General features: G+C 43.7%; 1 long non-coding RNA gene across 1 annotated transcript in view; it reads left to right on the top strand.

The window, feature by feature from the left end:
- Nucleotides 1-3,162: 3,162 nt before the first annotated feature.
- The window catches only part of LOC139272578 (uncharacterized), a 47,733-nt gene continuing 26,301 nt past the window's right edge, over nucleotides 3,163-24,594 (top strand). Inside the window, exons 1-2 of the long non-coding RNA XR_011594894.1 lie at nucleotides 3,163-3,217; nucleotides 13,140-13,229. This is a non-coding gene — a long non-coding RNA (uncharacterized lncRNA). The remainder of the gene's footprint in view (nucleotides 3,218-13,139; nucleotides 13,230-24,594) is intronic.

Below are 24,594 nucleotides of genomic sequence, written 5' to 3'. Positions count from 1 at the left end.
TCCCATTCCCTAAAACCCTCTCCCTTACCAGTTCCCTTCTGTCCTTTAAGACCCTCCTTCAAACCCATCTCTTTGACCAATCTTTTGATCACCCTTTCTAATAGGTGTCACCTGTGGCTCAGTTGGTAGCAGTCAGAAGGTTGTAAGATTTCCTATTCTCTGGCATTAAATTGACAGCAAGACTGATTCTTTTAAAATAATTTGGAATAGTTTATTAAACACACACATGCACATCTATCAGCAGTCGTCAGCTATCCTATGGATCGACTTAGTTACAACAGATACAATAATGTTACAATACAAACGGTCTACTTTACTTCCCTCTGGCAAAACACACGGCCTGCTTCTTTGTCTGTAAAGGGAGGTCCTGCTTTTGCCATGTACTAAGGAGAAGAGAGAGAGCAATTTTGGCTTGAGTTTTTATATCTCTTAAGGCCATTGTTTCTCAGGAAGCCTCACGATTGGATCTTGGTTCCAGGGCCGTTCCTGTTTGGCTTCTTCACATACATATGTCTGTCTGGAGGACCGGCGCCACTCCTTGACTCAGTTAATGGGTTTCCAATTAACACCTTTGTTCCTTTAAGCTCTATCCAGCCAGAAGACAATATACAAATAGGACATGCTGGAAGTCAGTGAGCTTCCATTTTGTTTCAACACTGCAGCCTTTCAACACTTTAACATTTATACATACACAGAATCAATTTTATCATTAATAAACACTTTTATTCTTACAAGGTTGTGAGTTTAAGTCCCACTCCAGAGACTTGGGCACAAAATCTAGGCTGACCCTCCAATGCAGTACCGAGGGAGTGCTGCACTGTCGGAGGTGCCATCCTATGGAGGAGACATTAAAGCGAGGCTCCGTCTGCCCTCTCAGGTGGATGTTAAAGATCTCATGGCACTATTTTGAAGAAGAGCAGGGGAGTTATCCCCAGTGTCCCTCAACCCCAACATCAACTAAAATTGATTATCTGGTCATTATCATATGTTCGTGGGAACTTGCTGTGTACAATTTGGCTGCTGTGTTTTCTACATTACAGCAGTGACTACACTTCAAAAGTACTTCATTGGCTGTACAGTGCTTTGGGACATCCTGAGGTCATGAAAAGCGCTGTAGAAATGTAAGTCTTTCTTTCATTCTAATACCTCCTCTGTTTCAGCATTTTTGTCTAATTATGCATCTCTAAGGTCCCTTAGGATGTTCTTCTATTTAAGGGTGCTATATAAAAATAAGTTATTGTATTGTTCTTATTTATATAGCACCTTATTATAAACAATGTTTAGTGATGTAGTTTGAGACATAAATGTCGGCCAGCAGAATTTCCCTGTTCTTCAAATAGTGCAGTGTGATCTTGTACATAAGAACATAAGAAATAGGAACAGGAGTAGGCCATTCGGCCCCTCGAGCCTGCTCCGCCATTCAATAAGATCATGGCTGATCTGATCCTGGACTCAGCTTCATTTCCTCACCTGCTCCCCAGAACCCCTTATCGTTTAAGAAACTGTCTATTTCTGTCTTAAATTTATTCAATGTCCCAGCTTTCACAGCTCTCTGAGGCAGTGAATTCCACAGATTTACAACCCTCAGAAAGAAGACATTTCTACTCATCTCTGTTTTAAATGGGCAGCCCCTTATTCTAAGATCATATCCTCTAATTCTAGTCTCCCCTATCAGTGGAAACATCCTCTCTGCATCCACCTTGTCAAGCTCCCTCATAATCATACATTTCGATAAGATCACCTCTCATTCTTCTGAATTCCAATGAGTAGAGGCCCAACCTACCCAACCTTTCCTCATAAGTCAACTCTCTCATCCCCAGAATCAACCTTGTGACTTCTCTGAACTGCCTCCAAAGCAAGTATATCCTTTCGTAAATATGGAAACCAAAACTGCACACAGTATTCCAAGTGTGGCCTCACCAATACCTTATATAACTATAGCAAGACTTCCCTGCTTTTATACTCCATCCCCTTTGCAATAAAGGCCAAGATACCATTGGCCTTTCTGATCACTTGCATACTATCCTTTTGTGTTTCATGCACAAGTACTCCCAGATCCCGTTGTACTGCGGCACTTTGCAATCTTTCTCCTTTTAAATAATAAGTTGCTCTTTGATTTTTTTCTGCCAAAGTGCATGACCTCACACTTTCCAACATTATACTCCATCTGCCAAATTTTTTCCCACTCACTTAACCTGTCTATGTCCTTTTGCAGATTTTTTGTGTCCTCCTCACACATTGATTTTCCTCCCATCTTTGTATCATCAGCAAACTTGGCTATGTTACACTCACTCCCAATGTTCCCAATGTTCCCAATGTTGGGGAAGTCCAGAACCAGGGGTCACAGTCTAAGGATAAGGGGTAAGCCATTTAGGACCGAGATGAGGAGAAACTTCTTCACCCAGAGAGTGGTGAACCTGTGGAATTCTCTACCCCAGAAAGTTGTTGAGGCCAATTCACTAAATATATTCAAAAAGGAGTTAGATGAAGTCCTTACTACTAGGGGGATCAAGGGGTATGGCGAGAAAGCAGGAATGGGGTACTGAAGTTGCTTGTTCAGCCATGAACTCATTGAATGGTGGTGCAGGCTAGAAGGGCTGAATGGCCTACTCCTGCACCTATTTTCTATGTTTCTATGTTTCTATGTTTCTTCTAAGTCATTAATGTAGATTGTAAATAGTTGGGGTCCCAGCACTCATCCCAGCGGCACCCAACTAGTTACTGGTTGCCAACCAGAGAATGAACCATTTATCCCGACTCTCTGTTCTCTGCTAGTTAGCCAATCCTCTATCCATACTAATATATTATCCCCAACCCCATAAACTTTTATTTTGTGCAGTAACCTTTTATGTGGCACCTTGTCAAATGCCTTCTGGAAGTCCAAATACACCACATTCATGGTTCCCCTTTATCTACCCTGTTCATTACATCATCTTTAAATTATTTGGAGGCTGGAGTAAATTGTTAATGGCAATTGCTAGTAGCTTCTAAGTAAGTAGCAGTTTAATTCAAAGAGGAAAAGTTAAATAGTTAGAAATCTTTCAGGTTTAGGCAAAGAAAAACAATGTAACTCTCCAGGAGGCAATTCGCAGCTGGTTAAATCCAGTTCTGTAAACAACTGACCAGTAGTGAGTCATCTGACCTAGATACAGTTTAAAAAGAGGCAGCTCGTGCAGAGCATGGAGTGCAGCAGCATCGAATGGCATTCGTGAATTTGGTAAGTGGGTGAGTTTTAAGGGCAAATGGGGGTGGTAGATGCTGTTTTGTCTTGTTTTTCCTACCACTGCTGACACTAGAGTAGCTGATAAGGAGTGCGAGAGTAGGAGACGGAGGCCCAGAGACCAGCCCAACCAGCTACAGACAAAGATAGAGGGGTGCGAAATTGAGAAGCGACATCACAGCCAAGCTGGTAAGTGGCTGGCTGTTCGACTGTTAAGTATAACTCTCTTTTAGACTGACTTTTAGATTGGTTTAATTGGCAGCGAACTACTAAGTAGCTGTTTGGTGTTTAAGTAAATTTTAGTAAGTAAATTAATTTAAGGGTTAAGTCATGGCAGGAGAGCTCGGACCCGTGTCATGCTCCTCCTGTGCTATGTGGGAAGATGTTCAGCTGCAGCTCCTGACAGACCGCATGATGGCACTGGAGCTGCGGCTGACTCACTCTGGAGCATGCGCGATGCTGAGAATGTTGTGGATAGTACATTTAGTGAGTTGGTCACACCGCAGGTAAGGGTTATGACAGATAGTGAATGGGTGACCAAGAGACAAGGCAAGAGGTTGTGCAGGAGTCCCCTGCGGTCATCTACCTCCAAAACAGATATACCGTTTTGGATACTGTTGGGGGAGATGACTTACCAGGCAAAGGCACCAGCAGCCAGGTTCATGGCACCATGGGTGGCTCTGCTGCACAGAAGGCCGGGAAAAAGAGTGGGAGAGCTATAGTGATAGAGGACTCTATTGTAAGGGGAATAGATAGGAGTTTCTGCAGCCACAACCGAGACTCCAGGATGGTATGTTGCCTCCCTGGTGCAAGGGTCAAGGATGTCTCGGAGTGGCTGTAGAGCATTCTGGAGAGGGAGGGTGAACAGCCAGTTGTCGTGGTACATGTAGGTACCAACGATATAGGTAAGAAGCGGGAAGAGGTCCTACAAGCTGAATTTAGGGAGCTAGGAGTTAAGTTAAAAAGTAGGACCTCAAAGGTAGTAATCTCTGGATTGCTACCAGTGCCACGTGCTAATCAGAGTAGAGGGAGCAGGATAGTTAGAATAAATAGGTGGCTTGAGCAGTGGTGCAAGAGGGAGGGATTCAAATTCGTGGGACATTGGATCCAGTTCTGGGGGAAGTGGGACCTGTACAAAAGGGATGGTTTGCACTTGGGCAGGACTGGAACTGATGTCCTGGGGGTAACATTTGCTAATGCAGTTCGGGAGTGTTTAAACTAATATGGCAGGGGGATGGGAACCTATGCAGCGAGACAGGGCAAAGTAATATGGAGTCAGAAACAGATGGTAGAAAGGTAAAAAGCAATAGTGGAAGGCCGAGTAAACAAAGGCAAGAAACAAAAAGGGCCACACTACATCATAATTCTAATAGGACAAAGGGTGTTAAAAAAACAAGCCTGAAGGCTTTGTGTCTTAATGCAAGGAGTATCCGTAATAAGGTGGATGAATTAACTGTGCAAATAGATGTTAACAGATATGAAGTGATTGGGATTACAGAGACGTGGCTCCAGGATGATCAGGGCTGGGAACTCAACATCCAAGGGTATTCAACATTCAGGAAGGATAGAATAAAAGGAAAATGAGGTGGAGTAGCATTGCTGGTTAAAAAGGAGATTAATGCAATAGTTAGGAAGGACATTAGCTTGGATGATGTGGAATCTACATGGGTAGAGCTGCAGAACACCAAAGGGCAAAAAACATTAGTGGGAGTTGTGTACAGACCTCCAAACAGTAGTAGTGATGTTGGGGAGGGCATCAAACAGGAAATTAGGGGTGCATGCAATAAAGGTGCAGCAGTTATCGTGGGTGACTTTAATATGCATATAGATTGGGCTAACCAAACTGGAAGCAATACGGTGGAGGAGGATTTCCTGGAGTGCATAAGGGACGGTTTTCTAGACCAATATGTCGAGGAACAAACTAGGGGGGAGACCATCTTAGACTGGGTGTTGTGTAATGAGAGAGGATTAATTAGCAATCTCGTTGTGCGAGGCCCCTTGGGGAAGAGTGACCATAATATGGTGGAATTCTACATTAGGATGGAGAATGAAACAGTTAATTCAGAGACCATGGTCCAGAACTTAAAGAAGGGTAACTTTGAAGGTATGAGGCGTCAATTGGCTAGGATAGATTGGCGAATGATACTTAAGGGGTTGACAGTGGATGGGCAATGGCAGACATTTAGAGACCGCATGGATGAACTACAACAATTGTACATCCTTGTCAGGCGTAAAAATAAAAAAGGGAAGGTGGCTCAACCGTGGCTATCAAGGGAAATCAGGGATAGTATTAAAGCCAAGGAAGTGGCATACAAATTGGCCAGAAATAGCAGAGAAGCTGGGGACTGGGAGAAATTTATAACTCAGCAGAGGAGGACAAAGGGTTTGATTAGGGCAGGGAAAATGGAGTACGAGAGGAAGCTTGCAGGAAACATTAAGACGGACTGCAAAATCTTCTATAGATATGTAAAGAGAAAAAGGTTAGTAAAGACAAACGTAGGTCCCCTGCAGTCAGAATCAGGGGAAGTCATAACCAGGAACAAAGAAATGGCAGACTAATTGAACAAGTACTTTGGTTCGGTATTCACTAAGGAGGACACAAACAACCTTCCGGATATAAAAGGGGTCAGAGGGTCTAGTAAGAAGGAGGAACTGAGGGAAATCTTTATTAGTCGGGAAATTGTGTTGGGGAAATTGATGGGATTGAAGGCCGATAAATCCCCAGGGTCTGATGGACTGCATCCCAGAGTACTTAAGGAGTTGGCCTTGGAAATAGCGGATGCATTGACAGTCATTTTCCAACATTCCATAGACTCTGGATCAGTTCCTATGGAGTGGAGGGTAGCCAATGTAACCCCACTTTTTAAAAAAGGAGGGAGAGAAAACAGGGAATTATAAACCGGTCAGCCTGACATCGGTAATGGGCAAAATGATAGAATCACTTAAGGATGTCATAGCAGCGCATTTGGAAAGATGTGACATGATAGGTCCAAGTCAGTATGGATTTGTGAAAGGGAAATCATGCTTGACAAATCATCTGGAATTTTTTGAGGATGTTTCCAGTAGAGTGGACAAGGGAGAACCAGTTGATGTGGTGTATATGGACTTTCAGAAGGCTTTCGACAAGGTCCCACACAAGAGATTAATGTGCAAAGTTAAAGCACATGGGATTGGGGGTAGTGTGCTGACATGGATTGAGAACTGGTTGGCAGACAGGAAGCAAAGAGTAGGAGTAAATGGGCACTTTTCAGAATGGCAGGCAGTGACTAGTGGGGTATCGCAAGGTTCTGTGCTGGGGCCCCAGCTGTTTACATTGTACATTAATGATTTAGACGAGGGGATTAAATGTAGTATCTCCAAATTTGCGGAAGACACCAAGTTGGGTGGCAGTGTGAGCTGTGAGGAGGATGCTATGAGGCTGCAGAGTGACTTGGATAGGTTAGGTGAGTGGGCAAATGCATGGCAGATGAAGTATAATGGGGATAAATGTGAGGTTATCCACTTTGGTGGTAAAAACAGAGAGACAGACTATTATCTGAATGGTGACAGATTAGGAAAAGGGGAGGTGCAACGAGACCTGAGTGTCATGGTACATTAGTCATTGAAGGTTGGCATGCAGGTACAGCAGGCGGTTAAGAAAGCAAATGGCATGTTGGCCTTCATAGCGAGGGGATTTGAGTACAGGGGCAGGGAGATGTTACTACAGTTCTACAGGGCCTTGGTGAGGCTACACCTGGAGTATTGTGTACAGTTTTGGTCTCCTAACTTGAGGAAGGACATTCTTGCTATTGAGGGAGTACAGCGAAGGTTCACCAGACTAATTCCCGGGATGGTGGGACTGACATATCAAGAAAGACTGGATCAACTGGGCCTGTATTCACTGGAGTTCAGAAGAATGGGAGGGGATCTCATAGAAACGTTTAAAATTCTGATGGGTTTAGACAGGTTAGATGCAGGAAGAATGTTCCCAATGTTGGCGAAGTCCAGAACCAGGGGTCACAGTCTAAGGATAAGGGGTAAGCCATTTAGGATCGAGATGAGGAGAAACTTCTTCACCCAGAGAGTGGTGAACCTGTGGAATTCTCTACCACAGAAAGTTGTTGAGGCCAATTCACTAAATATATTCAAAGTTAGATGTAGTCCTTACTACTCGGGGGAATCAAGGGGTATGGCGAGAAAGCAGGAATGGGGTATTGAAGTTGCATGTTCAGCCATGAACTCATTGAATGGTGATGCAGGCTCGAAGAGCTGAATGGCCTATTCCTGCACCTATTTTCTATGTTTCTATGTTTCTATCCTCAAAGAACTCCAGCAAATTTGTCAAACATGACTTCCCGTTCATAAATCCATGCTGACTCTGCCTGACTGAATTTTGCTTTTACAAATGTTCTGCTACTGCTTCTTTAATAATGGACTCCAACATTTTCCCAACGTAGATGTTAGGCTAACTGGTCTATAGTTTCCTCCTTTTTTAAATAGGGGTGTTACATTTGCAGTTTTCCAATCTGCTGGGATCGCCCCAGAATCCAGGCAATTTTGGTAAATTACAACCAATGCATCCACAATCCCTGCCGCTACTTCTCTTAAGACCCTAGGATGCAAGCCATCAGGTCCAGGGGATTTATCTGCCTTTAGTCCCATTATCTTACTGAGTACCACCTCCTTCGTGATTGTGTTAAGTTCCTCCCCCGCTATAGCCCCTTGACTGTCCACTGTTGAAATATTGTTCGTGTCCTCTACCGTAAAGACTGATACAAAGGGACAACTGAGGTAAAGAATTCCACATTTTTCTGGAGTGGGGAAGCAGTGAGGTTGAGGCGGAGATTGTTAATGGACGTATGAAAAAGGATAGCACGATGAATCTTGGAGTAGATTTCCCAGTTGTCGCTGTTTTTGTATGTGCTTAATGCACCCGTTTTATTCTGCATCATCTTAACCCATTCTGAGGAATTTTGTCCCAGCCCATTAAACGCTCTTGCAAGAACTGGGAAACCTTCCCTTTAGCTTCGATTTTAGTCTAACCTGCCCGGTGAGAATGGGGTGAGCTCGGGTTTGGGTGCGACATCCAATTTACACTCCGCTCGACTGTACACTCCATTGAGGTCAATGGGTCGTGAAATTGGGACAGGTTTCAATCAGGTAAACAACCCAAACCCGACCTCCTGTCGCTAGGGGCTTTAGGTTAAAAGATTGGAGTAGAAGGGAGGAAGCGGGGATAGTGGTAGGCTTCTCATATTACAGGGTGGAGGAACCGGTCAACAAATAATGGCTTGATTTTTAAATTTGCTACATTTTTATATTCTCATCCATTACCACTGGGTTGCATTCTCCTTTGTGATAGAGCTTGGCTCTTTTTAAGACACACATTTGCACATTTATTAAGAACAGAACCAAACGCAATCAGGACATCGAGTTGGCCTGCCTGTCGCGAACCATTCCTTCCCACGTAAAGCCATACTAATAATGCTTACATTATTTTCCAAAAAATATCATGAAAATTTACACACGAAGCACACCACACACTGTGAACATCTGTAACACCTAAAAATATAGTCAAAATACTCTCTTCCAGTAAGCACAATGCTGGCTGAGATTCTTCTAAAGGTTTTATGAGTAATAATGCAATAACGTTGCCCTCAAGTATTCAGACTTGTTAGTACTATCCACACTTATATTTAAAGTTACAGATACCTTCCTCGCATTGTTCCAGCCAGTATTTATATAGCGCCTTTAACATAGTAAAATGTCGCAAGGCGCTTCACAGGAGTATTATGAGATAAAAGGTTTGACACCGAGCCACATAAGGAGATAGCAGGTGACCAAAAGCTTGGTCAAAGAGGTATGTTTTAAGGAGCGTCTTGAAGGAGGAAAGAGAGGCAGAGAGGTTTAGGCAGGGAGTTCCAGAACTTGAGGCCGAAGCAACAGAAGGCACGACCACCAATGATTGAGCAATTATAATCAGAGATGCTCAAGAGGGCAGAATTAGAGGAGTGCAGACATCTCGGGTGGGTGGGGGAGGGGGGCCGGAGGAGATTACAGAGATAGGGAGGGGCAAGGGATTTGAAAACAAGATGAGAATTTTGAAATCGAGGCATTGATTAACTGGGAGCCAATGCATGTCAGCAAGCACACGGGTGATGGGTGAGCGGGACATGGGCAGCTGAGTTTTCAATCATCTCTAGTTTACGTAGGGTAGAATGTGGGAGGACAGCCAGGTGTGCATTGGAATTGCCAAGTCTAGAGGTAACAAAGGCATGGATGAGGGCTTCAGCAGCGGATGAGCTGAGGCAAGGGCAGAGACGGGCGATGTTACGGAGGTGGAAATAGGCGGTCTTAGTTATGCCGCGGCTATGTGGTCGAAAGCTCATTTCAGTGTGAAATATGACACCAACGTTCCGAACAGTCTGGTTTAGCCTCAGATAAGAGTGAATACATGAAAACTCTTTCTTGTGTTCTTATGATGTACTCTGGAATATAATTGCCACGGGCATTCGTCGATCTTCTGCTCCATCTTCAGCGGAAGATCAGTGGGAACTCTGGAGAAATGGCGGCAAAGGTTGGTCACACTGTTTCTCCAGCATTTCCGCCAGCCTCCTGTTGAGATTACATCAGGAAATTAGGAAAATGTCCGAGGAAATTATTAAATTATTGGCATCTATGGATCCCCCAATGGCTTAGTTAGTAAGGGAAGGAGGGGGGTCACAATCATAAGTAATGTAAGACCAGAACTAGGTTAGATGTTCGGAGGTTCTTCTTTTCCCGGGGAATAATAGACATGTGGTACAGGCTGTCGGTTTGTGGGGTGAACGCTGAATTTGCTAAATTCTTATAAAGCGAGAGCCGGCTGGGGCGCAGACCATCTCGTAACAATGACAGAGTTCTCTCCTGAGCTAGCTTAGATCTTCTAAGGGGATGGAAGAGGTGCATTAATGAGGCCCGGCTGTTAAAATCGACTGGGCTTTCTGCTCCCAGACTGGGCTGGCCGCTCACTCGGCCGCTTTTCCAGTTTAGGAGTTAAAGAGTCCCACCAAAGCTTGACATAGCACTGTAAAGCATGCCAGAAGCAGCACCAGGCATACCTAAAAATGAGGTACCAACCTGGGGAAGCTTCAACACAGGACTACATGCTTGCTAAGCAGTGGAAGCAGCATGCTATAGACAGAGCTAAGCTATCCCACCATCAATGCATTAGATCAAAGTCCTGTCACGTCCAGTCGTGAATGCTGGCGGACAATTAAACAACTAACAGGAGGAGCAGGCTCCATAAATATCTCCATCCTCAATGTTGACGGAGCTCAGCACGTAAGTGCAAAAGAAGTGTTTGCAACCATCCTCAGCCAAAAGTGCCAAGTGAATGATCCATATCGGCCTCCTCCTGAGGTTCCCACCATCACAGAAGCCAGTCATCAGTCAATTCGGCCAAAAAAACATATAAGGACCAGAACCACTATTAGTTCCAGCAGACATAAGACTTGGAGCACAAAGGGTTCCTCTCACACAATTTTGTGAGGCTTAGACCCTTTAACTAATTTTGGATAAGGTTATGTTACTATACTAGGAACCAGTATACCAGAGGCTTGGACTAGTGATCCAGAGGCATGAGTTCAAATCCTACCATGGCAGTTGTGGAATTTAAATTCAATTAAATAAATCTGGAATAAAAATCAAGTATCAGCAATGGTCACTGTGTAACTGTCAGATTGTCATAAAAAACCTATCTGGTTCATTAACGTCTTTTAGGGAAGGAAATCTGCCATCCTTACCCGGTCTGGCCTATATGTGACTCCAGACCCACAGCAATGTGGGTGACACTTCTCTTCTTCTTAGGTAGTCCCCCGGACTGGCTTCCATGCTAAAATGAGTTCTACGGTGACTGATGCGACCAATGCGGGATCTACAGTCTCTTCATAGGTGGGGCAGATGGTAGTTGGAGGGAAGGGTGGGTGGGTGCTTGATTTGTTGTACGCTCTTTCCGCTGTTTCTATTTGGCTTCCACGTGCTCCCGGCGAAGAGACTCAAAGTGTTCGGCGTCTTCTCGGATGCTTCTCCTCCCCTTGGGCCAGGGATTCCCAAGAGTCAGTGGAGATGTTACATTTTTTCAAGGAAGCTTTGAGGGTGTCCTTGAAGCATTTTCTCTGCCCTCCTGGGGCTCACCTGCCGTGACGTGGCTCGGAGTAGAGCGCTTGTTTCGGGAGTCTAATACGGGCATGCGGACAATGTGGCCCACCCATCGAAGCTGTTCGAGCGTGGTCAATGCCTGGATGCTGGGGATGTTGGCCTGAGAGAGAACACTTACGTTGGTGCGCCTATCCTGTAAATGAATTTGCAGGATTTTGCGGAGGCAATGTTGGTGGTATTTCTCCAGTGCTTTGAGGTGCCTACTGTACTTGCCGTGATGCACACATCCTGTGAATGAATAAAAAAATGTTAATAGGCCCCCCCTTCATGTGGGAAATGAACTCGGGGACCACAGAGAGGGAGCTGGTGGAAAAATGCAGCGTTTAAAGGGCCGCTACGTGTCATTACAGGGGAGGGGAATTTTTTCAACTGGCCTCCCTTGTGAACCGGCTGGAAGTGAAGATAAATCTCATTTCCAGGAGGCACTGTCTAGGCCAGTAAATGTGGATCCTGGGTAAGAATGGGTGTGTACATTAGCCTTGAAGAATAATTTTAGCTGTCTTCCTTGTCTCCCACATTGAGTTATCTTCCTTGTCCACGTTGTGCAGCGTTATCGCCACTTCCGAAGGAATTTCCATTCTGAGAACTCTGTTCGCTACTAGTTAAATTACAGCTCCGAACAAAACTGTAGAATAAAAGGACTAAATGTTTCACAATGCAAAAAAACCCCAAATCTGCCCTGTACCACATCAGGAATTAATGTCGTTAAGGAAACTAAGGATAAAGATTAAACATAGCAACCGCTTATATAGATTTGAAAAGCCTAGTTCGACAGGCCAGGCCAGACCAGCCAAAGGTTAGGCCTCCATTTTATACGGGCGAGCTGTGCTACTAGGGAGGAGCCAGTTAAAGTGTGAGACTCAGCTTGGGGCCTATTAATGAAATTTTCATAGGTTTGAGTGAGGCTCCCATAGGTCGTCAGCACGCCCTTCCAAAATCTGAAACGTAGTGTACGCGCAGTGCCTCAGGTATGCAGGCTGGTGCACCCCAGCTCGTAATCTAGTAAGGCTCTGTGTTGCCTGCTGGGCCTTGTAAAATCAGCTTATGTGGCTAGTTGAGGAGAGCGAATTCCTGTAAAAATATTCTTACAGAAATGTACACAACAGTACTGTGGTGATTTGCAGACCCACGTCCATTTGATGTAATTTAGCAAACATAACACTTCCACAGTAACAACTTCCACTTTATTCTCCTGACTGGCCTCCCACCTTCCACCCTCCGTGAACTTGATCTGATCTAAAACACTGCTGCCCATATTGTAACTCACACCAAGTCTCGTTCACTCATTACCCCTGTGCTCGCTGACCTACATTAGATCCTGGTCCAGCAACTGCTCGATTTTAAAATTCTCATCCTTGTTTCAAATCCCTTCATGGCCTCACCCCTCCCTATCTCTGTAACCTCCTCCAGCCCTACAACTCCCCGTGATCTTTGTACTCCTCCAATTCTGGCCTTTTGCACATCACCGATTTTCATCACTCTACCATTGGTGGCTGTGCCTTCAGCTGCCTGGGCCCTAAGCTCTGGAATTACTTTGCTAAATCTCTCTGCCTCTCTACCTCTCAAACTTCCTCTTTAAGATGCTATTTCAAACCTCCCTCTTTGACCAAGCTTTTGGCCACCTGGCCTAATATCTGTTAATGTGGCTCGGTTAAGTTTTGTTTGATAACGCGTCTGTGAAGTGACTTGGGACATCTTACTATGTTAAAGGCGAATATAAATACAAGTTGTTGTTGTTTAGGTGGACGATAAAGAACCGATTCGAAGGACAGGGAATTGGTGATATAAAAACAGAAAATGCTGGAAATACTCAGGTCAAGCAGCATCTATGGTGAGAAACAGAGTTAACGTTTCAGGTCTGTGACCCTTCATCAGAACTGGCAAAGCTTGAGATGTCACAGATTCGGAATTGGTGCCCTGACTATATTCTTCCCTCATAATCCAGCCTTCATCTCATTACTGCACACAATGGCTACCATGTTCACCTGCATAGTAACAGTTCAGAACAATCCATTAGCTGGGAAGCATGTTTGGGTGTCCCGAGAGATGTGATAAGGCACTATATAAACACAAGCTTCTTTCTTTACACATCGTGACCAGGCTAATCAACAACCACTTTAGGAATAGCCTACAGGAAAAGAAAATGTGGGGTTTACAGATCTGTAAACATTTAGCCCTCAGCTGCAGTAAAACTGAATAGAATCATAAAATCTTACAGCACAGGCCATTCGGCCCAGTGTACCTCTACTGGCGCTTTGAAAAAGAAAGACTTAGATTTATATAGAGCCTTTCACAACCACTGGACATCTCAAAGCGCTTTACAGTCAATGGAGTGAAGTTACTGTTGTAGTGTGGGAAATGCGGCAGCCAATTTGCGCATAAGCAAGCTCCCACAGCAATGTGATAATAACTAGATAAACTGTTTTTTTGTTATGTTGATTGAGGGATAAATATTGGCCAGGCCAGAGGATAACTCCTCTGCTCTTCTTCGAAATAGTGTCATGGGATCTTTTACATCCACTTGAAAGAGGAGGAGCCTCAGTTTAACGTCTCATCCGAAAGACGGCACCTCCGACTGGAGTGTCAGCCTAGATTTTGTTTTGTACTCAAGACCCTGGAGTGGGACTTGAACCCACAACCTTCTGACTCAGAGGCAAGAGTGCTACCCACTGAGCCACAACTGACAGCTATCCAATTAGTCCCATTCCCCTGCTCGTTCTACATAGCCCTGCTAATTTTTCCTTTCCAAGTATATAGCCAATTCCCTTTAGAAAGTTACTATTGAATCTGCTTTCAGGCAGTGCATTCCGGATCATAACAACTCCCTGCGTAAAAATATTCTTTTTGTCATCTTTTTGACAATCACCTTCAGCCAATGTGCTTTGGTTACCGACCCACCCGCCAGTGGAAACAATTGCTCCGTATTTACTCTATCCAAACCACTCGTAATTTTGAACAACCCTATTAAATTTCCCCTTCACCTTCTCTGCTCTAAGGAGAACAATCGGTGTAAGCGTTAACGGTAAGATTACAGCAACCTTTTGAACGTCTCTTTTGCGAGAGGTTGCACTCATTGAGAAAGCACAGCTGGGCTTAATTCCTTCATTAGGGTTAGACTGAAAACATCAGTCAGATCAAACCATGTGTTCTGTTATTCTAGAGTTTGACATGCACCAACATCATTCTGAGGGTGAGCTGGGTAAGACACACCAGCAATTACTTAAACTAAGCAGGTTTATTATTTTTGGAAGCTTTTATCGATGAATTAAAATATGTTTGATCGTTGCAACCCTGAGTGCTTCATTCCCTTGTTTTTGCTATGTGTTGCGTCAGTGTTAGTGATGGCAAGAACTGTGCAAACAGTTGTGTTTTATCTTTGTTTCTGAAGCCCTCGCTTCCAATAAACATTAACGATCCTGCTTTGCGAGTTTAGGAATTATATTGAGTCCATCACTCGAGCTGCAAGTTTCTCTTAAAACACTGTTTTAACCAGTTCCTACTGCAGTCTTATCTTAAAATCGTATTTTGCTAGCTCATTGCTGTCTGCATTACTTCTGAGAGAAAAGCGATGGAAGGAAATGTGGAATAGCTGGGAGAAACGCAGCAGGTTGAAAGAGGAAAATTGGTGGATATTTCAGCTGAGTAACCTTCATCGAAACTGGTCCGCTCAGAAGAAAGGTCACTCCCCAAACATCAACCAATCTTTCTCCTTCCAATACCAATTTTGCATTTCCTTTTTATTGTAAGATCTCTGATCCATCTGTGCCCCTCTAATTGTGCTCTAGATAGTAAATAAAGATCTCGGTTTCAGCTCCTGGTTCACTGTGTACAGTGCAGACCCAACTGAGCCAGCACCAGTTTTCATATCCCTGTTTCTCCATCTTTACCTGGGATGTTGGACATAAGAACATAAGAAATAGGAGCAGGATTAGGCCATATGGCCCCGCGAGCCTGCCCCTCCATTCAATAAGATCATGGCTGAACTTCTATATCAACTCCACTTTCCCTTCCGATCCCCACATCCCTTGATTCCTTTAGTGACCACAAATCTATCAATCTCAACCTTGAATATACTCAATGACTGAGCATCCACAGCACTGTGGGGATAACGAATTCCAAAGATTCACAACCCTCTGAGAGAAGACATTTCTCCTCATCTCAGTTCGAAATAGCCAACCCCTTATCTTGAGACTATGACCCCGTGTTCTATATTCCCCAGTCAGGGGAAGCAGCCGCTCAGCATCTATCCTGTCAAGCCCTCTAAGAATATTCTATCTTTTAATGAGATCAACTCTCATTTCTTCCAAACTTCAGAGAAAATAGGCCCATTTTGCTCAATCTCTCCTCATAGGACAGCCTCTCATTTCCAGGAATCAGTCTATCCAATTAGCTAACAAGTGCAGAGCTCCACCAACACACCATCTCACCGTAACCTTCAGTCCCATCCTTAAATCACAAACGTGAATGTGCACAGATCATACAGATTAGCATTTCCAATTCATCGCACCCACTTTCCCCTCGGATTACCAGGTGCAGTTGGAGTGCTGAACACGGCTGGGAAGGCCAGCGACAGTTTATTGAGGCAACATCAAGTCAGCATGCAAATAGAGAAAGCCCCACTCTGTGTGCAGCAGGGCAGGACTCAGCTCAAAGGAAATCATTGAAAATCATGTTTCAACCATGGGGACACTTTTAAGCTGCATCTGCTGCCACTACACATTCTCGAAAGACAGAAAAGGTGTGCCACAAGGACGTTGCGAGAGGGATGGAGTTCATTGCGAGAGGGATGGAGTACAAAAGCAGGGAGGTCCTGCTGCAACTATACAGGGTATTGGTGAGGCCGCACCTGGAGTACTGCGTGCAGTTTTGGTCACCTTACTTAAGGAAGGATATACTAGCTTTGGAGGGGGTACAGAGACGATTCACTAGGCTGATTCCGGAGATGAGGGGGTTACCTTATGATGATAGATTGAGTAGACTGGGTCTTTACTCGTTGGAGTTCAGAAGGATGAGGGGTGATCTTATAGAAACATTTAAAATAATGAAAGGGATAGACAAGATAGAGGCAGAGAGGTTGTTTCCACTGGTCGGGGAGACTAGAACTAGGGGGCACAGCCTCAAAATACGGGGGAGCCAATTTAAAACCGAGTTGAGAAGGAATTTCTTCTCCCAGAGGGTTGTGAATCTGTGGAATTCTCTGCCCAAGGAAGCAGTTGAGGCTAGCTCATTGAATGTATTCAAGTCACAGATAGATAGATTTTTAACCAATAAGGGAATTCAGGGTTATGGGGAGCGGGTGGGTAAGTGGAGCTGAGTCCACGGCCAGATCAGCCATGATCTTGTTGAGTGACAGAGCAGGCTCAAGGGGCTAGATGGCCTAATTTTTATGTTCTTATGTTCTTATTATGTTACAATCAAAGTTGTACCTCAGAGTGACAGGACGTGACTCTGCGCCTGTGATCCCTGGACAGTAATCTCCTAATTTCGATAATGTCATCATGGTCAGTTGACAAGTGAAGGCCAACAGTCTAAAACTGGAAGAATAAAGAATGAAAAGAACAAAAGACTTGCATTTATATATCACCTTTCATGACCTCAGGAAATATCCCAAAGCGATTTACAGTCAATTAAGTACTTTTGATGTGTAGTCACTGCTGTTATGTAGGAGGCTATTTGCGCACAACAACCAAAATGATAATGACCAGATCATCTGTTTTTTTTAGTGATGTTGATTGGGGGATTGATATTGGCCCCAGAGACCAGTAATAACTCTTCTTCGGAATAGTGTCACAGGATCTTTTATCTGAGAGAGCAGACAGGGCCTCGGTTTAACATCTCATCCGAAAGTGCAGCACTCCCTCAGCACTGCACTGGAGTGTCAGCCTAGATTTTTAGGTAAAATCCTCCCAGCAACTCTCCCTTTATAGAAAGCAAGCAAAGGGGCTAGAACAGTATCAAAGCCCCACCTCTGTCAACACTTCAGCTGGCCATAAAAGTAGGTGTAGGGCACATGGAGCAGCAACTTGTCAAGGGGTATGGGTGAACACAAGACTGACCACATTATAAATGCTAATGAAATAACTAGGAGAAAGGCAATGAACTGGTCAGAATGAATCATAGAATCATACAGTACAGGAGGCCATTTAGGTCACTGTGCCTGTGTCAGCTCTTTGAAAGAGTAATCCAATTAGTCCCACTCCCCATTCTTTCTCTGTAGCCCTGTAATTTTTCCCCTTCAGGTATTTATCCTGTTATATATATGAACTTGTATTTACTCTGTACAGTCACCAGAGGGCTCATCCCTTGGAGTCCCAAGGGATCCCATAATCCCTTGGGAGCACAGGTATTTAAGAAGGCTTCACAGGTTGGAGAGGCACTCTGGAGACCTGCAATAAAAGACTAAGGTCACATGTTACTTTGAACTCACAGTGTTCAGTCTGACTCTTTCTCTATACACAACATATCCAATTCCCTTTTGAAAGTTACTTTTGAAGTTGCCTCCACCACCCTCTCAGGCAGCACATTCCTGATCATAACAACTCACTGCATCAAAAAAAGATTCTCATCTCACCCTGGTTCTCTTGCCATTACGGATTGGATCTATTAGGATCTCAAATTTATACTGGGATGGTGTGTTGCCCTAAGGGATATGGGGCAAAGGCACAGATCAACCATGATCTCACTGAGGGGCTAAATGGCCTACTCCTGTTCCCTCTTTGTACATTTATAAATTTTAATAAAATCTCGCAGTCTCTTCCTACACTAATTTGAAATGCTTTATGTTACAAAGTATTATCGGTAAGGAGTTATGGGTTTCTTCCTCACCCTGTTCAGTGTTGAATTTGTTTTTAGCAAAGATTTGCCAAGAGGAGCAATCAGTCTCTCGGGTAGACATCACATACAATATCGCAGGGTCACGAGAGCAGCCGTCAAACAGAGACCCATGACCTCTGTCTCTTCTCTATACAAACAACTTATATTTATATAGCACCTTTTAAGGGTAGATAAATGTCTCAAGGTGCTACACAAAGGTGTAAGAGGAAACGGACGCCAAGTCAACGAAGAAGCTATTAGGAGGGATTCCAAAACTGGGTCAAGAGGGTTTTAAGAAAGGCCTCAAAGCAGGATAGGGAGGTGGGGGTTTTAAAGAATTCCAGAACGTAGGACATAGGTCAATGGTGGGGTGATAGTAATGGGACTTCATGCGACCAGAGTCAGAGGAGAAGAACTTACACTTATGTTGTGTCTTTCACATCCATTTCACAGCTAATAAATTGCTTCCGAAGAATAGTCACTGTTGTTTTTTCGGCAACAGCGGCCAATTTGTGTACAGCGAAGTCCACCAGACAGAAAATGGTTTAAATGACAAGCTAGTCTATTTCTGGATGTTGGCCAGGACAACAGGAGAACTCCCCTACTCTGCTTCGAATAGTGTCATGAGATCCTGAACATCAATAAGTGACCTCCACATGTTTCATAATAATGTGTAGAGTGATCTGTCCACTTAGAAAGTAAACAATTAATCTTGGACAGTTGGAGTACTAACCACTGCCTGATCTATTGTCCACAAACCAAATGCCTACCTCCTTGATGCTGGCTGACCGCTGTTTCGCTCCCCTTTTCTACAAATTGACCACAGGGACATAATTCATTTGTTCAACTCACCAGATCTGGAGCTGGAATGGTAAGAGAAAGGAACGCCAGCCGTTCTTCATTTTTGTGGTTTGGGAAATGCAACTTTAGCTTCTCAAATGTTTCGCATTTGGCTAAAAAGACACTGCACATCGCAAAAGAATGACAAAAACATTCATGCCATTAAATGTAGTTATTATTTAGGCTGTGAAATGGATACTCCACATACACTGTTACCAGGCTGCATAATTATTTATTATAAGGCCATGAGTTATTTATGTGGATGTCCCATTTGTTCAACGCTCCTTACAAGAAATTGCTCAACAAATTAGTACGGGTATGTTTTGCTGAGAAATTTGGAAAGAAACCAGAGATTTTATTTATTTAGAATCGGCTCAACAAACAGCAAAGCTGTAACACATCTCTAGCTCACAACAATCAGTGTTCAATCGCTGGAGGCCCCAAGCACAAAAAAACAAACGTTTCTGTTAAAAATTATGCTATTGCCGAACAAGAGATGAAAGATTTTCAGTGAAGTTGTGAGTTACGGCGAAAAACTGAGATTCAGTTTTGTTGCCACTTGTGAAGCAGCTCATGTAATCCTAATTGACATGGAGATAGTTGTCCTACTTAGAAGTCCTGTGCAGACTTGACTACTGCTCACATTAAAGTCAGGTGTAGCAACGACCCTTGCCAATAGACCGTCTCGCACTGTTTGAGCTTGGTCAGTAATAATGCGGGGTGTTCATGTTGACGAGTTTGAGAGAATGGTGAAGATATTAGGATGATAAGAAAAGACGAGTGAGAACAGTCCCGAACTTTCCCATTGTATTTTGAACAATCCCAATGTTTTCGCCTCTACTACCTAGCCTGGCACAGCATTTCACACCTTCTCATCCCTTGACTAAATACATTCTTCCTGATATCTGTTTTAAATTTCCTTCTCACCAATTACCAATTATGTTTTTTGGTCCTATATTGCTGGCTGAATTTCAATGATTTTGACACAGTTGGTAGCAGAAGGTTGAGGATTCAAACCTCACTCATAGAATCGTAGAATGTTTACAGTACAGAAGGAGGACATTCGGCCCATTGAGCCCGTGCCGGCTCTCTCCAAAAGTTCTTTAGCTAGTCTCACTCCCCCTCCAGAATACCAAAGAGCAGAGTGGGAGTTGTGCACAGACCACCAAACAGTAGTAGTGAGGTTGGCAACAGTATCAAACAAGAAATTAGGGATGCATGCAATAAAGATACAGCAATAATCATGGGCAACTTTAATTCTCTTATAGATTGGGCTAACCAAACTGGTAGCAATACGGTGGAGGAGGATTTCCTGGAGTGTAGTAGGGATGGTTTTCTAGACCAATATGTCGAGGAACCAACTAGAGGGCTGGCCATCCTAGACTGGGTGATGTGTAATAAGAAAGGACTAATTAGCAATCTTGTTGTGTGAGGCCCCTTGGGGAAGAGTGACCATAATATGGTAGAATTCTTTATTAAGATGGAGTGTAACACAGATAATTCAGAGACTAGGTTCCTGAACTTAAGGAAAGGTAACTTCGATGGTATGAGACGTGAATTGGCTAGAATAGACTGGCAAATGATACTTAAAGGGTTGACGGTGGATAGGCAATGGCAAACATTTAAAGATCACATGGATGAACTTCAACAATTGTACATCCCTGTCTGGAGTAAAAATAAAACGGGGAAGGTGGCTCAACCGTGACTAACAAGGGAAAGTAAGGATAGTGTTAAATCCAAGGAAGAGGCATATAAATTGGCCAGAAAAAGCAGAAAACCTGAGGACTGGGAGAAATTTATAATTCAGCAGAGAAGGACAAACGGTTTAATTAGGAGGGGAAAATAGAGTATGAGAGGAAGTTTGCAGGGAACATAAAAACTGGCTGCAAAAGCTTCTATAGATATCTGAAGAGAAAAAGATTAGTGAAGACAAATGTAGGTCCCTTGCAATCAGATTCAAGTGAATTTATAATGGGGAACAAAGAAATAGCAGACCAGTTGAACAAATACTTTGGTTCTGTCTTCACGAAGGAAGACACAAATAACCTTCCGGAAATACTAGGGGACTGAAGGTCTAGTGAAAAGGAGGAACTGAAGGAAATCCTTATTAGGTGGGAAATTGTGTTAGGGAAATTGATGGGATTGAAGACTGATAAATCCCTGGGGGCCTGATAGTCTGCATCCCAGAGTACTTAAGAAAGTGGCCCTAGAAATAGTGGATGAATTGGTGATCATTTTCCAACAGTCTATCAACTCTGGATCAGTTCCTATGGACTGGAGAGTAGCTAATGTAACACCACTTTTTAAAAAAGGAGGGAGAGAGAAAACATGTAATTATAGACCGGTTAGCCTGACATCAGTAGTGGGGAAAATGTTGGAATCAATTATTAAAGATGAAATAGCAGCGCATTTGGAAAGCAGTGACAGGATCGGTCCAAGTCAGCATGGATTTATGAGAGGGAAATCATGCTTGTCAAATCTTCTGGAATTTTGTGAAGATGTAACTAGTAGAGTGGACAAGGGAGAACCACTGGATGTGGTGTATTTGGACTTTCAAAAGGCCTTTGACAAGGTACCACACAAGAGATTGTGCAAAATTAAAGCACATGATATTGGGGGTAATGTACTGACGTGGATAGAGAGCTGGTTGGCAGACAGGAAGCAGGGAGTCGGGATAAGCGGGTCCTTTTCAGAATGGCAGGCAGTGACTAGTGGGATGCCGCAGGGCTCAGTGCTGGGACCCCAGCTATTTACAATAAACATTAATGATTTAGATGAAGGAATTGAATGTATTATCTCCAAGTAAACTGGGTGGCGGTGTGAGCTGTGAGGAGGATGCTTAGAGGATGCAGGGTGGCTTGGACAGGTTAGGTGAGTGGGCAAATGCATGGCAGATGCAGTATAATGTGGATAAATGTGAGGTTATCCATTTTGGGGGCAAAAACATGAAGGCAGAATATTATCTGAATGGCGGTAGATTAGCAAAAAGGGGAGGTGCAACGAGACCTGGGTGTCATGGTTCATCAATCATTGAAAGTTGGCATGCATGTACAGCAGGCGGTGAAGAAGGCAAATGGTATGTTGGCCTTCATAGCTAGGGGATTTGAGTATAGGAGCAGGGAGGTCTTACTGCAGTTGTACAGGGCCTTAGTGAGGCCTCACCTGGAATATTGTGTTCAGTTTTGATCTCCTAATCTGAGGAAGGACGTTCTTGCTGTTGAGGGAGTGCAGCGAAGGTTCACCAGACTGATTCCTGGGATGGCAGGACTGACATATGAGGAGGGACTGGATCGACTGGGCCTGTATTCACTGGAGTTTAGAAGGATGAGAGGGGATCTCATAGAAACATATAAAATTCTGTCGGGACTGGAAAGGTTAGATGCAGGAATAATGTTCCCGATGTTGGGGAAGTCCAGAACCAGAGGACACAGTTTAAGGATAAGGGGTAAGCCATTTAGGACTGAGATGAGGAGAAACTTCTTCACTCAGAGAGTTGTTAACCTGTGGAATTCCCTACCGCAGAGAGTTGTTGATGCCAATTCATTGGATATATTCAAGAGGGAGTTAGATATGGCCATTACGGCTAAAGGGATCAAGGGGTATGGAGAGAAAGCAGGAAAGGAGTACTGAGGTGAATGATCAGCCATGATCTTATTGAATGGTGGTGCAGGCTCGAAGGGCCGAATGGCCTGCTCCTGCACCTAGTTTCTATGTTTCTATTTTTCCCCATACCCCTGTAATATTTTTTCCTTCAGGTACTTATCCAATTCCCTTTTGAAAGCCATGATTGAATCTGCCTCCACCACCCTTTCAGAGGTGGAAATTTCAGTGCAATCCTGAGGGAGTGCTGCACTGTCAGAAGTATCATCCTTCAGATGAGATGCAGAATTGAGATCCCATTTACCTAATCAGGTGACCATGGCGCTGTTTAGCAAACAGCAGAATTCTCCCGGTGTCCTGGCTAACATTCTTCCCTCAACTACTAGTGCCAAAAACAGATAAACTGGTCACTCATCCCATTGCTGTTTGTAAGACATTTTTTTTATTAATTCATGGGATGTGGGTGCCACTGGCAAGACCAGCATTTAATGCCCATCCCTAATTGCCCTTGAGAATGTGGTGATGAGCCGCCTACTTGAATAAGAGTCAACCACATTGTTGTGAGTCTGGGGTCACATATGGGCCAGGCCAGGTAAAGATGGAAGATTTCCTTCCCTTAAGGACATTAGTGAACCAGATGGGTTTTTACAACAATCCAGTAGTTTCATGGTTACCAATACTGATACTAGCTTTTAAATTCCAGATTTATTTAATTAACTGAATTTAAATTCCCCAGCTGCCGTGGTGGGATCATTAGTCCAGGCCTCTGGATTACTCGTCCAATAACATACCCACTATGCTACCATATGCACAATTAAACATGGCTATGTGCAAAATAGCTGCCACATTCCGCTACGTAGCAACAATAAAGATTGAACTTAGTCTTGGGTGGTAGGGAAAGACAGCCAATAAGCTGCCCGATTTTTACTAAAGTCAATTTGAAACAGTAATGGCTATTGTTCATTTTACACTGCGCCCGAAGAATATTTTACCCCAATGAGTGGATTTCCAGTAATTCATCGTCTGTGAAATGCTTTGGGACTTGCATTCATATCGTGCCTATAACCTCCTGAGAGTTGGATAAAGTACTATATAAATGCAAGCTATTTTCTTTCTTGCTCTTTAGAACCATACAGCACAGGAAGAGGCCATTCGGCCCATTGGACCTGCCCTTTGAAAGAGCGATTCAATTAGTCCCACTTCGGGATGTTGCTGGCATAGAAAGGCTGGAGAGGAATGGCAACATAATGCACTCCCAAAATAATGTATTTTTGAGAAGCAATTTGGGAAGTTGTTACAATGTGATAAGAAGCAAAATAAATGTATGTTTTGTTTTTATACTTTGAATTAATAATCTGGTTTCCCAAATGGCTGTGGTTGTTGGGACAATCGGAGTTTTCAAGACTGAAATCGCAAGATTTTGGTCAGGTAAGGGTATCGAGGGATCTGAAACCAAGGCGAGTATTAATATCGATCAGCCATGATCTAATCGAATGCAGGAGCAGGCTCAGGGGGCTAAATGGCCTACTTTTGTTGCTTTTTCCAATACCATATATTTCACACATTTTGAGGAGGCACCCTCTAATTTATAGACTGCAAAGGTTAATCTTCTACAGTCTTTTTTCATACCTTATTACCTTTACACCAGAATTCAGTCTTACTGCTCTCCTCTGTTCCTTTCACAATGCTGCAGTGATGTTGGCAAAGCACTTGACACACTAAATATAACAAAAAATAGGCTAGTTGCATCCAGCCTGGCCTCCGTTACTCATACTCAAGAGCCACTGAATGCTGAGGTGTGGGGAAATTCCTGGCAGTACCTTTGTGTGTTCACTACCTCCTGTAAGAACTAACTCCAACGCTGTGGTCTCATGCATGACGTCAGTTATTGCGTGCATCCATTGTGGCAGAAATGGCTTGAATAAATGTTGCCCCTCACCATC

The sequence above is a fragment of the Pristiophorus japonicus genome, chromosome 9 (assembly GCF_044704955.1).
Source record: "Pristiophorus japonicus isolate sPriJap1 chromosome 9, sPriJap1.hap1, whole genome shotgun sequence".
NCBI lineage: Eukaryota > Metazoa > Chordata > Chondrichthyes > Pristiophoridae > Pristiophorus > Pristiophorus japonicus.
Note: the sequence above shows the minus strand (reverse complement) of the source record. Positions and strands in the feature narration are given on the sequence as shown.